The sequence below is a fragment of the Lagenorhynchus albirostris genome, chromosome 11, assembly GCF_949774975.1.
Source record: "Lagenorhynchus albirostris chromosome 11, mLagAlb1.1, whole genome shotgun sequence".
In the NCBI taxonomy this organism is placed as follows: Eukaryota; Metazoa; Chordata; class Mammalia; order Artiodactyla; family Delphinidae; genus Lagenorhynchus; species Lagenorhynchus albirostris.
The window spans coordinates 68,318,009-68,333,322 of record NC_083105.1 but is presented as its reverse complement, the minus strand read 5'-3'; the positions used below and the strand labels follow the sequence as shown (position 1 = coordinate 68,333,322).

The window sequence follows — 15,314 nt, the reverse complement described above, 5'->3', positions numbered from 1 at the left end:
TCATCTTTTACCTACTTGCTGTATTTTAAGGAGAGCCTGCCTTCTCTCTGCAGATTTCATCAATGTATACTTTATCAGAATGCACAGTTTAAAACATTCACTTATTCAAGTTTATCTAACACAGATAACTGCTAATTTGTTTCTGCTGCATTTGGGATAATCTATCCCTAGGCCTTTCTGTGTTATCTTGAATAATTGAGAGCCTGCTGGTACACAGAGCCACAGTGCTATAGAAGCTGCTGCTGAGCTTCCAGGAGGCTCCCTTTACTGGAGGAAGATTGAGAGTGATTCTGGCTGGCTAGAAAAAGTGTCCATGAAGGCTGTAATAGACCTTGAGAAAGGAAATCTGTTTCACCAAGACAGAATAATGATTCATATGTAAGGAAGGTAAATAGTTTTCAAGTATCATTTTATTTTTTAACGTTCCTTAGTTTATCAACTTTCAGTAGGAGGCTTTCTGAGTCTTAGTTTTCTCATTTATAAAATGAAGTAGTAATAACTGCCTTCAATTCTACAGTTTCGTGAAGATCAAGTAGTTAGGGGGATGCAAAAGCTCCTATAAATTTGCACACCATTCTAAGGCATTATTTTCTTTCTTGGTGGTTTTTTTTTTGCCTTTTTATTACTTTGATAACTTCCTGAACTAAATACTACTACTTGAATACAACATATACCTAACTATGTTACATAGTTAGAGGACTTTTTAAAAATTTTTATATTTTATTTTTTTCTGTGCAGAAAGGAAATCAGCCTGCAGTCACTCATGTCCAGTTTCAAAATTATCTTGTAGAATTAAGTAGTTGAGGCTTTGCAGAAGCCTGGGGAACATGAGGAATGGCAGGTGAGTGCCCATTCCTTCTGGATGTGCAATTCCTAAGGAAAAAGTTATATCGCCCACTTCCAGTTAGTTGTGCCTTGGAACCAGGTGCAGGGGTCCCTGAAGACGCACCTGCAGTCCCAGAGGCAGTGCTTTCCTTTAGCCACTTTTCCATTGAGCCAGAGTGTGTGACCTCTTTCTGCTGCAGGTTCTCAAAGTGATTGTGTTTCACGGCTCTCATGAACACATCTTGTAAAAGAAACAAGGTTGTCTTTTAAACTTGTGCTCCTGTTGACAAGAAAAATAAAACCCAGTCTACTTTCAGGACCTTAAGTCCTGAAAAGGATTCTTAACAAAAATGAAAACGATTGACTTCTCTTATGTCCTAATGAGAAGTCAATCCTCTTCATTTTTGTTAAGAATGCTTTTGTATCAACTTCCCATTTTTCATGTAGAAATACAGCATATTATGAAGAAAGAGAATCGGTATTGATAAATAGGCCATTTATGCTTTTTCTGTCTGGGACTAGAAAATTCTAACTAGCAGCCTGGTTAAATAGAGAATTCTAAAACACATAATGAAAAGATGCTTGTTAAATCCACTTTTTAATGCTTCTTTTTTGTTTTCATTATTATTATAATCATGACATGCAATACCCATCTTGTGTACGTGACAGCTTGCAACTTTTTGGTCTGCTATACCTTCCTATATATTTTATGCCTGGCTATGTCAGTAACACAGATATTATTAAATAAGGCCAGGATTTATTTTATTCTCCGTCTATAGGTTATGCTCCAGTTCAAAGTTTATAGAGATGAAGGGAATTTAGACCAATTATTTTCATATGATTTATAACAAAAAAGCACTTGTGAATTCTTTTGTGTCAGTAGGGAGGGTAAGAAATCTGTTTGCATTTTTGCTTATATATATTATTTGACCAAATAAATATAGGCTGAATGTTTAGTTTTTTAATCAGAAATTAAGTGTGGTGCTAAATGAAGTAGGTTAGATTCTCTAGACTCTCTCTCTCTCTCTCTCTTTTTTTTTTTTGGAGCAGAGAAAGTTTTATTGCAGGGCCAAGTGAGAAGAATGGGCAGCTCATGGCTCGTGTCAAGAAACCTGAACTCCCTGATGGTTTCCAGGGAGTAGTTTTTATAGAAAAGATTTGGGGTGAGGGCTACAGGATATGTGACTTTCTTCAGATTGGTTGGTGGGGAGGTAACAGGGCGGTGCTACAGGAATCTTGTACTCAGCCTGCAGTTACCATCCTTCACCTGGGTGAGGGCCTTAGTAGCCATTGGCCACATGTGACTATTGAGCACTTGATGTGAGGCTGGTACAAATTGACATGTGTTGGACAAGTAAAATGCACACCAGGATGAGTACAAAAAAAGATGTAAAATATTTTACTAATAATTTTTATATTGATTACATGTTGAAATGATATTTTGGATATATTGATTAAGTAAGATATATTATTAAAATCAATTTCACTCTTGCTTTGATTTTTGACTGTGGTTCCTAGAATATTTAAAATTGCATATGAATCTCATTATATTTCTATTACACAGTAGTGCTCTAAATAGTCTTGGTATAGATGTATTGTTTAGATCCTTCCCTTCATCGAGTTCCCTCATTTAACCCCTGATTTTGAGGGCAATTTAGGGAGATGTGCACTTTCTGGAAGCATTAATTTTCATTGTTTCACATCAAAAATTTCATTAGAATTATTTCAAAAGTTTGCTCATTTCTTAGAGGTTTCATTTATAGAAAGTCGATTTTCAACTCACTTTGGGTCAGTGAGTATGAATATTATGCAGTTTAGCTGTGTATGTAAAGGAGGCTCTTCTTAGGGAGAGGGCACCGTCTTGTGGATTGTACTGACTATAGCAGTTTATTTCAACGATCAGTTGTAGTTTTTAAGATCCTGGAATAGGCAAGTAATTCATTTCAGGTATTTGGAGAAAGAAACTAAGACTAATAATAAAGATATCCACTTTTCTGTAGCATCTTCTTTCACAACTGGGTATCATTTCAGTTCTGGGACTTATTTTTCCTAGTTATGCAATGCTTAGTTTGAGACAGTGTAATAACATGCTGATTTGGTATGCTTTTTAAAAATAATGAAGCTCCCATTCAAGTTCTTGACCTATTTTTTTCCCTCCCTAAATTTCCAACTGAGACTTCTGTATTTCATTATAAAAAGAGTTCTGTATTTTTGTCTTTTTTCTTTGCAAAACATGAGGGTGTTTAAATTATTTGATCCAAACAAGTAAGCTTCATTGGATAAATGAGGGAGAAAAGATATACAAACAAGTCATTAAATTCTCAAGAAATAATTTTAGTTATTTTGTAGACACAAATTTTAAAAAGGGAAACTGTTGAAAGAGTCTGGTTCATGTATTTCTTGTTTTTTTTTTTATGTTTCTTCTTGATGTATTATGTGTACATATAAAGACGAATTATTCAATTTATATCTTTTCATCATCACATTTCATATTCAAAGCCTGTCAAAAGTAACTGCCAAACCACTGAGATCTTAATACTGAGAACAGAATAGATTTCTCATGATTTGGAATTACAAACAAGTCCAGCAAAACAATTAGGATATGAGGCAACATCCAGCCAATCAGTTAACCAAAATTCTCCAAAGCATTTGTTGCCTTTTTAAGCTGATGTAAGAGAGACTAAATATAAAGAATGGCTATGAGGGAAGGGGTCAGTTGGATTTTCCTTTCATTTGGAGTCCCTGGCAGCCCATTTCTAAAATTGTGGTTGTTTTATGCATATTACCTTCTTCGGAATCCAACAATAATATTAAAAACTCTGAAAACATAACACAGATACCAGGACAAGGCAAAACCAAGGAACTAGCCAACCAAATCTGTCCTAAGAAGGAAACATGAGATTGGCCTACTGCATTAGAGAAAGGTGCCAAAAGTTACCCATATTGACAGCGAGGAGGTGAAATAATTGTTTCATTCTTATGAAAATATTATTGCTCTCTATTGCTTTTTAATTAAAAAGCTTTCATGCATTTCAATGTGGGAACAGACTTTAACATCACTATTTAATATTACATAGTATTTAATTTATTTATTAGATAAATAAATTCTCGATGAAATAAAAAATTCATTCAAACTCACTTTCCCAAAAAGTCGTTTTTTAAATTTACAATATTAGTTTTAGTCATAGCTATTGTTCAGTTCTATTTCCAGAAATATATGCTTGTTTCACAGCCTCCAGTAAAGGCTTCTGTTGATGAGAGACCTTGACCCATGTCCTTTCAAGAGGACAACATTTTTTTTGTAGGGATTATCCATTTAAGTGGAGTCTTCCAAGCAACTGTCTCCACCGTCTCTCTTTGTTCTTGCTCCACTCCTACTGTTTTCGTTTTTTCTGTCCCATCCCATTTGTGAAAGCAAGGCAGTGAGCCAAAAAACACCTCATGGATTAGTAGCAACCACAGTCACTTGAGAGCAGGGTGGCCACCTGGCCTCTTTTGGTGTGAACAATTCAGCTCTGTGTGTATTGGTCCTAGTCAGGGCGGGCTCTGTAAGGACACTGTTTGAGAACAAGGTGTCCCATGCCCAGGTAGGCTTGTTGTCAACACGTGAGTGCTTCAAAGAGAACAGGATGCAGCTTCCCCCTTTGCTGTTCTCTTGCTCTTGATAGAGATGGAAGGGCCTCACCTATTTTCAATGAGGTGTTCAATGGTTGCACCAGCTGTCATTCTTTCCCAAAGTAGGAATCAGGACTACTGCTTGGAACAAAGCTAGAATCCAGTTCTCAGGAGGAGATTTCCTAGGAGAAAATGTTATTTGGTATCTTGTAAATAGCTTTTCTCTAGGGACAGTAATGATTAATGCAGGCTAAGAATAAAGAATGTACTTTTCTTCCTGCTATTTCCTGCAATGTACACAAAACTGCTTGAAACAAGTCGTTGCAGGTTGTTGAAACAGCATCATGCAAAATTAAATAGTTGGAAGGCAACCTGTGGTGGCAAATATAGGGGCTTTTACAAGAAGCTAAACTAAATAGGCTTTTTAAAAAGGTGCAGCTGGAGTCTGCTTAGGGTTCAGTCTGCTTTGTGACCAGGACTTTGAGCCAGTGTGAGACACATGAGAGCTCAGAACAGGGGGCCCAACTGCAGGAGAGACAAACACTCAGACTCCAGCAGGTCTAATGTGCTGCTTCTCACTGCCAGGCCTGGAGGACAGGAAGGGGTAGCAGAAATTACATTCATTTGGAATCAGAGTGAGGGCTGGTGTAGCCTCAATACCCAGGAAAAAGTCAGTCTACTCAAGGATGACGGGGGTGAGAAGACAGATTCCATGGACTAGGCGTGGAAGCAAAGGGAATGTGGTATTGAAGAGTAGATTGAAGATCAAATCAGGGATTAAAGATTCCTTCTTTCGGCTATGCTCTGCAGGCGGTGGTCTCTTAGATGGCTCTGTGTGTCTTTGTATTGCTGGTATGCCAGAGGTAGCCTCTGTATGGGGCACACCTGTAGAAGAGGGGTGAAGCAAAAGAGATCTTATAGAACAATACAAAATATCAATATGCAGAAAAACTAAGTTAAATATTGGTTCTACCACTTAACAGATGGGTAGCTTTGAACAAATTGCTTTCTCTGAGTATCACCAGTTTCATATCTGCAAAAGGGCATAATACCTACCTCATAGTGGTTTTTTGAGGATTAAATATAATATAGTATATAAAACACTCCACATTGTACCTGGCATGTTGTAAATGCTCAGTAAGTGCTAAGTTACTATTATTTATCAGATTCTATATACTATGAGTACTACTTTCTCATACCTATTGATCAGATATATCATCCGTTTACCACACACATGTTTCATATCGCATGCTCTTCATTATTAGGAGTTTGCATCATCAGTGCCAATGCATGGCTGTTATGGGAAAGCAACTCTAAACTCCTGCCCCATTGTTAATGAGTGGAGAGAAGAGAAGGGATATTTGTTGGGCTGTTACTGTATGCTTTTGTGTAGGTCACCTTAGTTTACCTTTACAACAGCTTTATGAGATAGGTGCTATTATCTTTCTGTTAATAAGAAGAAACTGGGAATCAAAGAGTTTAAGCTGTCCAAGCTCACATGGATTAATGGTGGAACTGGAACAGTTTGTTTGAAAGCAGGATGTATGCTTTTTCACTTTTATCACATTTCACTTTTATTAAATAAAATAAATTTTGGGGGGAATATACTGTAATAACCACTTTGCTGAAATTGTAAAAAAAAAAGTAATGCATAGATTCTATTTACATTTCATTCTTAGGACAGCGGGTGACTCATTCACCTCCCAGGCAACCATTGGATGCCAGCTGGGAAGGGAGCATGACCCTGGTGATGGGTGAGGCAGCTCTCTTCAGCAAAGGGTCATTCTTGGAGAGGGCTGAAAGCTGAGAGCTGTCAGCTGACAGCATTCCCACCTGAAGAGAAAGCATTTTGCGGTACGCGGGCCTCTCACTGTTGCGGCCTCTCCCGTTGCGGAGCACAGGCTCCGGACGCGCAGGCTCAGAAGCCATGGCTCACGGGCCCAGCCACTCCGCGGCATGTGGGATCCCCCCGGACCGGGGCACGAACCCGTGTTTCGTGCATCGGCAGGCGGACTCTCAACCACTGAGCCACCAGGACCTCCTCCTCCTCCAAGAAAGCAGTTTTGAAGGGGGACTTGGTAGGTGTAGCCCAGCATCCATGACACCTTTGGTGATACGTAATTTAGAAAAAGGAGGAAAGTCACATTTAATATAGGAATACAGATTTATTTTCAGTGTTCTGTTTTCGAAGCAGTTATAAACTGTTTGAAGCTTAATTTTCTGTGTTTTCCTTTCAAATGTTAACAATTCCCTTTGCAACTTCTATACTAGGTTAACTGTTTCCACACGTTGGTTTTGCCTCTAAGACCGCTATTGAAAATCTGTCAATAAATCTCACTCCAAGCGGTGTAAAATAGTGTAAAAGTACTTTTTCTCTCCAGTTCACATGAAGATCATTTGTATGTACAGCCATTCTGGATGGGTTTAAGATAAAACTAGTGTCTTTTTCTTTTTTCATCAGGTTTTAGGCCTAGAGATAAGGACTTTATCTAAGGATTATTTTCATATGAATATTATTAAAGAAGGCGCTGATTCAGTTCAATTCAATTAGGTATCATGTTATATATATTCTAAAAGTATTTTAGAAATTCCTATTACTTTTTTATCTAAAGAAGAAATCTGGGTAGAAAGAGAGTGCTTTTTGTTACTCTTATTGGTTCCTTAATGATTTTTTCCACAGAGGTGATCATGGACCTTGCCTCTTCTCTTCCAGGACCTCCTCCTCTGCCCCTCATAGCCTCTTACTTTACTGAGAGGTATGAGATAATCATATTTGACATCTCTCCATTTCCTTCTTCCATACTGCAAGCTCTGTGTGTTTTTTATATGATCTTTCTTCTTTCCTTACCATTTGTCGAGTACATACGATGTGTTAGGTTCTCTTCTAGGTGCTTAGAATATGCCAAAGAACAAAACACACTGAAGTCCCTGCCCTCACTGAGCTCACAGAATAACGTACATTTATATTAAATAGGTCCTTATTTCCATTCTTAAGTCCATCTCTTAAATGTTTTCTTTGGGAAATTCCTCTTGAATCTATAAACTTTCTAAAAGTATACTCATATTCACTTACTTTAATATATATATATATTTATAATCAGGCTACCCTAAAACCACCACACTCTCTTATTTTTCTCCTCCATTGTCTGAGTAGTCTGCATCTAGTGTCTCATCTTTTTTAGTTCTCCTTCCTTCCTTGTAATCCAATGTCTTACCTTGAAAGTTTGCAAAATTTTTTCTGGGAAACTATACTCACACATTTACCTCTTTTAGCTTCCACTGCTGCCATCCTGCCTCTCTCGGACCATTGCAACAGACTCCTTCCTAACGGGCCTCTTTAGCAGTAATTACTTCGGTCTTCGAGTCTACCTTATAAGCTGCTGGCAGAATATGCTTTGTGATGGGAAATCCCCAACACCAACCCCAGTTTTGATGACTCACCAGGACTCACAGGCCACAGTATATATTAGTACTCAACGGCTGTGATTATGTCAAAAGAATACAAAGCAAAATCCATGAGGGGCAAAGCTACGTGAGGCAGAACCCTGGGGAAACCAGGCACAAGTTTCCAGAGTCCTTTCCCAGTGAAGGCGCACAGAACACATGCAATTCTTCCAGAAAGGAGTTGTAACACCATGTGTGAAATGTTGCCAGCCAAGGAAACACATTACAGACTCAGTGCACAGAGTTTTTATTGAGGGCTGGTCACACAGGCACCCTCTGCCTCTGTCACATATCCAAATTCCAGACTCCCAAAAGGGAAGCATGTTTTCATTTTTTTATTTTAATTTTTTAAAATTCACAATGAAAGCAAATTTTATTTTACTATCTTTTGTATTTAGTTTCATTTACCATAGCACTAGAGTTTAAATTATATCCATTTGACTCATTTGGCTTAATTTCACACTTAAGAGACAATGCAAATTTGGAAATCACACTTATACGTAGCATACAGTTTAAATGTTTTTAGCATGGTCATCTTATTTACACAAACAGTTTAGGTACAACGAGACAGCCTTATTAGTTATAGAATGGTGACAATTTCCAAATCCAAATTCCCACATGCCAGCCAAGGGCCAACTTTGCAAGTAGGCCTTTCTAAGGATGGCAGTTTAGGCCCTCTGTGTTAACTCTGGTCTGCACACTCCTCTTAAAGAGTAGCTCTGATATTCATTCATTCACTAAATATTTATTAAATATCTGCAGTGTATTGAATACAGTGTTAGGTACTAGAGATGCAGTAGTGAGCAAAATAGATAAAATTCTTATCTTGGATAATACAATTTCAGGTGGTAATCAAGGTTATGAAATAAAATAAAGCAGTTTAATGAGATAAAGCAGTTTAATGAGATGGGGTGGACACTGTTTTAGATGGAGTCACAAGGGAAGGCCTGTCTGAAGAGGTGAAATTTTAGTAGAGACTAAAAAGAGGATTTTTGCAGAGGGAATAGCAAGTGAAATGCCCAGAGATGAAAACAGCAAGAAGATTACTACAGCTGAAGTGGAATGTGGAAGATTACTACAGCTAAGAGAGTGGAAGGAGATAAGTTTGGAGAAATTGTCAGAAACTGCACTATTTCTCAAAGCTTTTGGAACAGTGAGTGACATAATCTAACATATTTTTAAATGTTCGTATTAGTTGCTGTCAAAAACTAGGGCAAGCGTGGAAGAACACTCTGTTCTAGAAGTCTTAAGATGTCATGGAGGGTTGGACTAGAGTGGGAGCAGTGGAATAATGAGAAGGTATTATGACACTTTACTGCTTAAGAACTCCAGTCACCCAATGGCTACAGTATGTAGTTATGATACCTTACTCTGAACTTCAGTGCATGTTTGATCTTGAACCAATCTCCTAACCACCCAAAATTTCTCAAAATTTCCTCTTATATACTCAATATTTAAATCAACCTAAGTTTCTAGCCATTAATTAAATATGATATATTTTCCTCACCTCCATAGTTCGTTTTATACTCAAGTCTTCGTGTGAAAAATTATGATCCCCTTTAGCTAGTCTTTTACATCCAGATGTTACTTATTCTTCAAAACTCCTTTTCTATGCATCCTTCCTGATTTTCCACTTTGGAATTAATTTCTCTTCCCATGCATTTCACTTCTCTACTGCCACCTACAACTCTAACTTAAACTTTGTGGCTTCAAATACCAGTTTTACTTTGCTCACGATTTGTGGGTCAGAAATGCAGGAAGGGTGCAGCTACATGGTTCACCTGATGTGTCGTCAGCTAGAGTAGCTGAGACTGGAGGATCCATTTCCAAGATGGCTACTTCACTCACCTCAGTGCTTCTTGGCATTTCTCCCGCTCCACCTGGTGCCTCACCCTTCAGGGCTTTGGTTTCTCACAGCATGGCGGCCTCTCACATGGAGCCTGAGTCCTCTAAGAGACCAAGATGGAAGCTGCCAGTTTTCCTAAAGGTTAGGTGTGGAACTGACATACCATCACTTTTATCATACTGTACTTCTCACTGCAGTCACAGGCCAGCCCAGATTCAAGGGAATGGGGGAAAGGCTTTATTCCTTGTCAAGAGAATTACATGTGTATACAGGGAGGAAAGGAATTAATAGCAGCCATTTTGGAGAACCTATCACACCATAGTACTTTACTCAAATATCTATTTTCATAGTGTTCCCTGGTATTATATGTATTTGTATCGATGTCTCATATCTCTTATTAGATTGAAAACTCTTTGAGGGAGGAAATAATGTCTGGTTCATCTTTGTATTGCTAGTGTCTAATCTGTTGTCTGATTTTCAATGCTCATTTCTTGAACAGAACTTACATGGCAATATTCTTAGAAAATACATACTGAAATGAAAACATAATTCAGTTCAACAAATAATTATTGAATATCTACTAAATTCAGTAGGTAGATTAATTGTAGGGTTTGAACATTTCTTACATTTGAATAGTTTTACAGTTTACAGGTGAATTAAAGTCTTTAAACATTTACTGGGTAAACTGTGATGTGTGCTATGGGGGATATGAAGATTAATAACACCTTATTTAACATCCATTTTTAAATTTGATTCTCACACCCATATTTGAGGTGTGTGGAAAGAATTTGCCAGCCTCATATTACAGATGAGGAACATTCAAGGGAACTTTTGGCAGATCTGGGCCTATAATTTAAGTTATTCTCTTTATTTCCAGGGCAATGATATTTCCTACACCATGTGGAGATCTAATGCTCAGGCATTAGAGGCCCTGCATAATATGGCCATAAACCTACCCTTCCTTCCATTTATACCAGTCACTACTCTTTAAGTACTGGGTAATCTTGTCCTGTGAACAGACCCAAAACATTCTCATAATTTTGCTGATGTTTCCATCTAGTTTCCCCTTACTTATTTATACTTATTAACATTTAATATTAAAATATTAATATTGATTGAGATGCTACTTGGTGAGATACTGTACTGGGCCCTAGAGATACAAAGGTGAGAGGGAAATGTTCCTTACCCTCAAGGGGTTCTCAGCCAGTGTTAGAGACAGTGTCTCCTAGATAGGGCCTCATCTCTCTTCCGCTTCCTTTTCTCATCTCTTGTTGAAATCCTACTCATTTTCAGATGTCAGAAAAAAATGTCACCTCCTCTATGAAGTCACTTTCATTTCTCTGGTCATCTTATCACTTTTATGTAGTAGTTTTTGTATTGTTCACAGTTTGTAATTGTATGGTTGTCTTCAATTTCTTTGAGTCTCTGACTCTGCTGACATTGAGGAAGAAGCAAAATTTGGGTTCAGTTTATAGGACCTAGTATGATATATGTACCCCCACAACTTGGAACACTGATTGAATTATAACAGCTACTCCCAGGTTGCCTTATGTACCCCTGAATTATAACAGCTACTCCCAGGTTGCCTTATGGACCCCAACAACTTGGAACACTGATTAAGTTATATCAGCTACTCCCAGGTTGCCTGAAACAAACACATCTTTTGTGGTTCCCCCCTCCTATAGACCCTTTTGGAATTCTGCCTCAGTCCATGGCCTCTGCTAATGGCCTTGGTGACCATGATTATCCCATGTGACTTCCCCTTACTGCTGTTGATTGGACTAGGAGTGTGCACTTGACCCAAGGCAATGAACTCATTAGCTGAACCACAGCTTATCAGCTGAAGCTTGTCAGATTCTCTAATGAGTTTGCACTAAGACTGGGAAGTTTCAGTTTGTGGTAGACATTCGCCCTATAATTTAATCTGCTTTTGAGTCAAACGACCGTATTGGTCTGTACACAAAGAGGGAAGACAAAAATTAGAGACTCTTGAGAGGGTGGCTTTGGTTGTAGTTGTTCCCCAGTTCAACTTCCTCTACGTTTGAACTTCACTTTAGTTTCTTTCTTTATGAGATTGCCTCTCAGATGATTAAATAAATCCTCCTTTGCTTGAGTGTTTTTTGCAATCCAGAATGCTTTGACCAAAACATTACCAGATTCAATCTTTTCTCAGTCCATATCTTCCTCAGTCTCTGACCACATTTTTAAACTGCTGGACCACGTTCTCGAAATGTATGTTTTCCTTGGCTTTTAAGGTATTGATTATTCTAATTCCTCCCTCACCTGACATCTCCTTCTGTGTTTGCCTTTCTTTTTATACTACAAAATATAGGAATTCCCTGTGGTTTTTCTCTTGGCTTTTGTTTCCTTTGCACATACTTCTCTCTTGTTCTTATCTATTCCCATGGTATTAGCTGTCATCTCTATGAAGGTGACTATTAAATATACTTCACACGCACACACACACACACACACACGCGCACACACACTTCATAGCCTTGACTTCTCTCCTAAATTCCACTGCTTGCTTATTGACATCTGAAACTCAACAAGTCAAAGTGGAATTCTTTATCTTTCCCTCCAGATGAGTTCATATAGCTACTGTATACTTTTAAAATTAATCCTATGAGTCTGAGTCCTCATGACTTTCTTATTTTCTTTTAATAGTGTTATTTTTCTCTTAGTAAAATAGTTAGAATTTTATTTATACCCTTCTGGGTACTTTCAGTGTCAATCTAGACTTTCAGGATATATTATGATTAATAATGATTGATAATAGACCCTACTTGAGTCATGATTAATAATAGTGAACCCTACTTGAAGTACACATTTCTAGACCTGGCCTAGATCTGACTATGGGGTAGGAGGTTGTTTTCATCTTATCTGTGATTCATTTTAGATATCTAGGGTGTAGGAAAATATTGACTCCAGAGTCCAAGCGGTGTGTTGATCCTGACCTAATACGCTATCCCCTAAACAGTTCTGTATGGGTGAGAGCACCTTGTGATGTTGGTATTGAATAACTTAGTTCACAATGTCCAGCACAGTAGTTATTTGTGCTCTAACAGACTGCTTCTCTTATACAACACTTCTCTTGAAATTCAACTCCTGAACTGATTTGTTAACATTTGCAATAGAACCAGAGAGTCTGAGACCTACAGAAGGTAGGATTGGCTTTAAGATGCAAGTGGCCTTACAGGTAGTTGGAAGAGCAACCTATCTGACTAATTCAAGAACTTTCAGACTCTTAGTCCAGCTAAAGAAGACAGTAATCATCTTCCACTTGGCGTGGAGCAGCTGCCAGTCAATGGGTATATATCAAGTATACGTGATAACCAAGCATTATGGCAAGATCAAAAAGATCTTGAGAATGAAGCCTCTGCCCCCATACAGGTACTTTTCAGACTAATGAGAATTCAATACAAGGCCTAATTCAACCATGTGAGAGCAGCTGATTATTATGCTGTTTTGTTTAAACTCATATTGCTTGAAGTCTGGTCCTGAACATGTTTAATAAAGAAACCTAAAATATTTCCTTTGGCTCCAGTTGAAGGCATCGTAATAGCAAAGAGCTTTGTAAGGCATGAAGTAAACATCAGATTATCTAGAGCACAGTTTCCTGAATATCTTACTGATGGGTCCTCCTTCTAGAGCACAGTGGCAATTTATATCCATGATTTGTGAAAGATTCCAAACCGTCTCCTGAACTATCAAAAGACCAGCTTATTTTCAGTATATGTTAGAGGATTTTGTTGTGTAAAACACTGGTAGTCCATATATGCATTTTGAAGTAGCAATGCTAAACAGCCTTATTTCTTTTTTTAAAAATTTTATTTATTTATTTATTTATTTATTTTTGGCTGTGTTGGGTCTTCGTTTCTGTGCGAGGGCTTTCTCTAGTTGCGGCGAGCGGGGGACACTCTTCATCGCGGTGCGCGGGCCTCTCACTGTCGCGGCTTCTTGTTGCGGAGCACAGGCTTCAGACGCGCAGGCTCAGTAGTTGTGGCTCACGGGCCCCGTTGCTCCGCGGCATGTGGGATCTTCCCAGACCAGGGCTCGAACCCGTGTCCCCTGCATTGGCAGGCAGATTCTCAACCACTGCGCCACCAGGGAAGCCCCAGCCTTATTTCTTGATCATTCTGAATAAACAGAAATGTACTACATAGTAAATTCAGCATATTGGACTCACATAGGAAATTGTGCTTTGTTTTCTTAATGAGCAAATTCAATGAACGGAAAGTCTTTGAAATTCATTTTAGGTGCATTTTCCCCACATTTTAATTCTTTTTGAAGTGAGAATGTACAAAAATCACTAACTTTCAGCAATTGTAAAAATAACTGTCATTATTGAGCACTTGCTCAGTGCCTAGCAAGGTACTTTATATGCATAATTCTCTTTAGTTGTCCTGTCTTGAGTTAGCAGGATCATTAGCCCTAAGTAGTGTATTAGAAAGAAAATGAGCTTCAGAGGCCATCAGATCTGGATTTGCCACCACGTAGATCTGCAACCTGTACAAACTACTTTTCTTATCTCTGAAGAGGTTTGTCATAAGGATTCATGTGTATTTGTTTTATCCTCATATGTATATTAATATAAAGCTGGTCAAAATCAGTAGCACTCAGTAAGAGTTTACACTAATCCCTTGGATGAGAATTGAAAGTGAGTTTTTATTTTGAAACTTGGAGCCCGCCTACAGTTTTCTCAATCTGTTCTCAAACTGTCTGATTCTCCTAACAGCAGTAAAAATCTACTGGTGGGATTAGACAGCTGGAACTTGCTACCTTGTATTGCATTTGAATAAGGTATTTACATACAGTGTTTTTGGTGTATTTGCTTGCATGCGTTTTTCTTAAGATCAGCCTTAGAGATCTGCTGGGACCGTGTTCTGAGGATAGGAGCAGCCACCACACAGAGGCAGATTAAGAAGTTGTAGCACTGAGTGCAACTCTTTTGGGAACCATCCCTGTTAATTTATTAACTATTTAAAAAGGGAAATCAATTCGATCCTTTATTATACTTGAAGATACTCTCATGCTTGTAAAGTATTTTATATTCTTTATATTTTTTTCCAAGTTAAGAGCAATGCATACTTAGTATAGAGCATTTGAAAACTATAGAACCAAATGCTCATGCAAGAGAGAGAGAGGAAAGAAGATTAAAATCATCTGCCATTCCACCACACTTGACTAACCAGATTACAGTTTTGATTCTGGATTTTGCCCATTTTATTAAGTATTATAAGGTAACATAATTTAAAAAGACTATATGGTTTCCCAACATATATCTATCCTGTAATTTATTAAAGCGAATCTCATTGATTACTTAGGTCATTTTTTTTTCTGTTAATATAAATGAAACATTTTTGTGTATAAATCTTTGTCTCAATGTCTGAATTTTTTAAGGGAAGACCACTAGAAAGGGAATTATTGGGTCAAAATAAATTGAATTTTTAAAAAAATCTGGAAACAAATTGTGCAATAGCTTTCTGAAAAGAATGGAACAAGTTACATTTCCACCAGTAGCATATAAGAGTTCCTTTTTTTCCAGATGCCTTCTTTTTCAACAGTAGAGCATTCATTTGGC

The 15,314-nt window shown here is 37.9% G+C and overlaps 1 protein-coding gene across 12 annotated transcripts in view; it reads left to right on the top strand.

The window, feature by feature from the left end:
* Positions 1–15,314, top strand: part of TMEM117 (transmembrane protein 117) — a 564,965-nt gene that overhangs the window by 41,519 nt on the left and 508,132 nt on the right. Inside the window, exon 1 of one of the 12 annotated variants that reach the window (XM_060166506.1) lies at positions 8,999–9,037. The exons of the other annotated variants lie outside the window; for them this stretch is intronic. The gene's annotated coding sequence lies outside the window, so the exon portion shown is untranslated. Of the gene's footprint in view, positions 1–8,998; positions 9,038–15,314 lie in introns of those variants that run through there. 12 annotated transcript variants of the gene reach the window in all.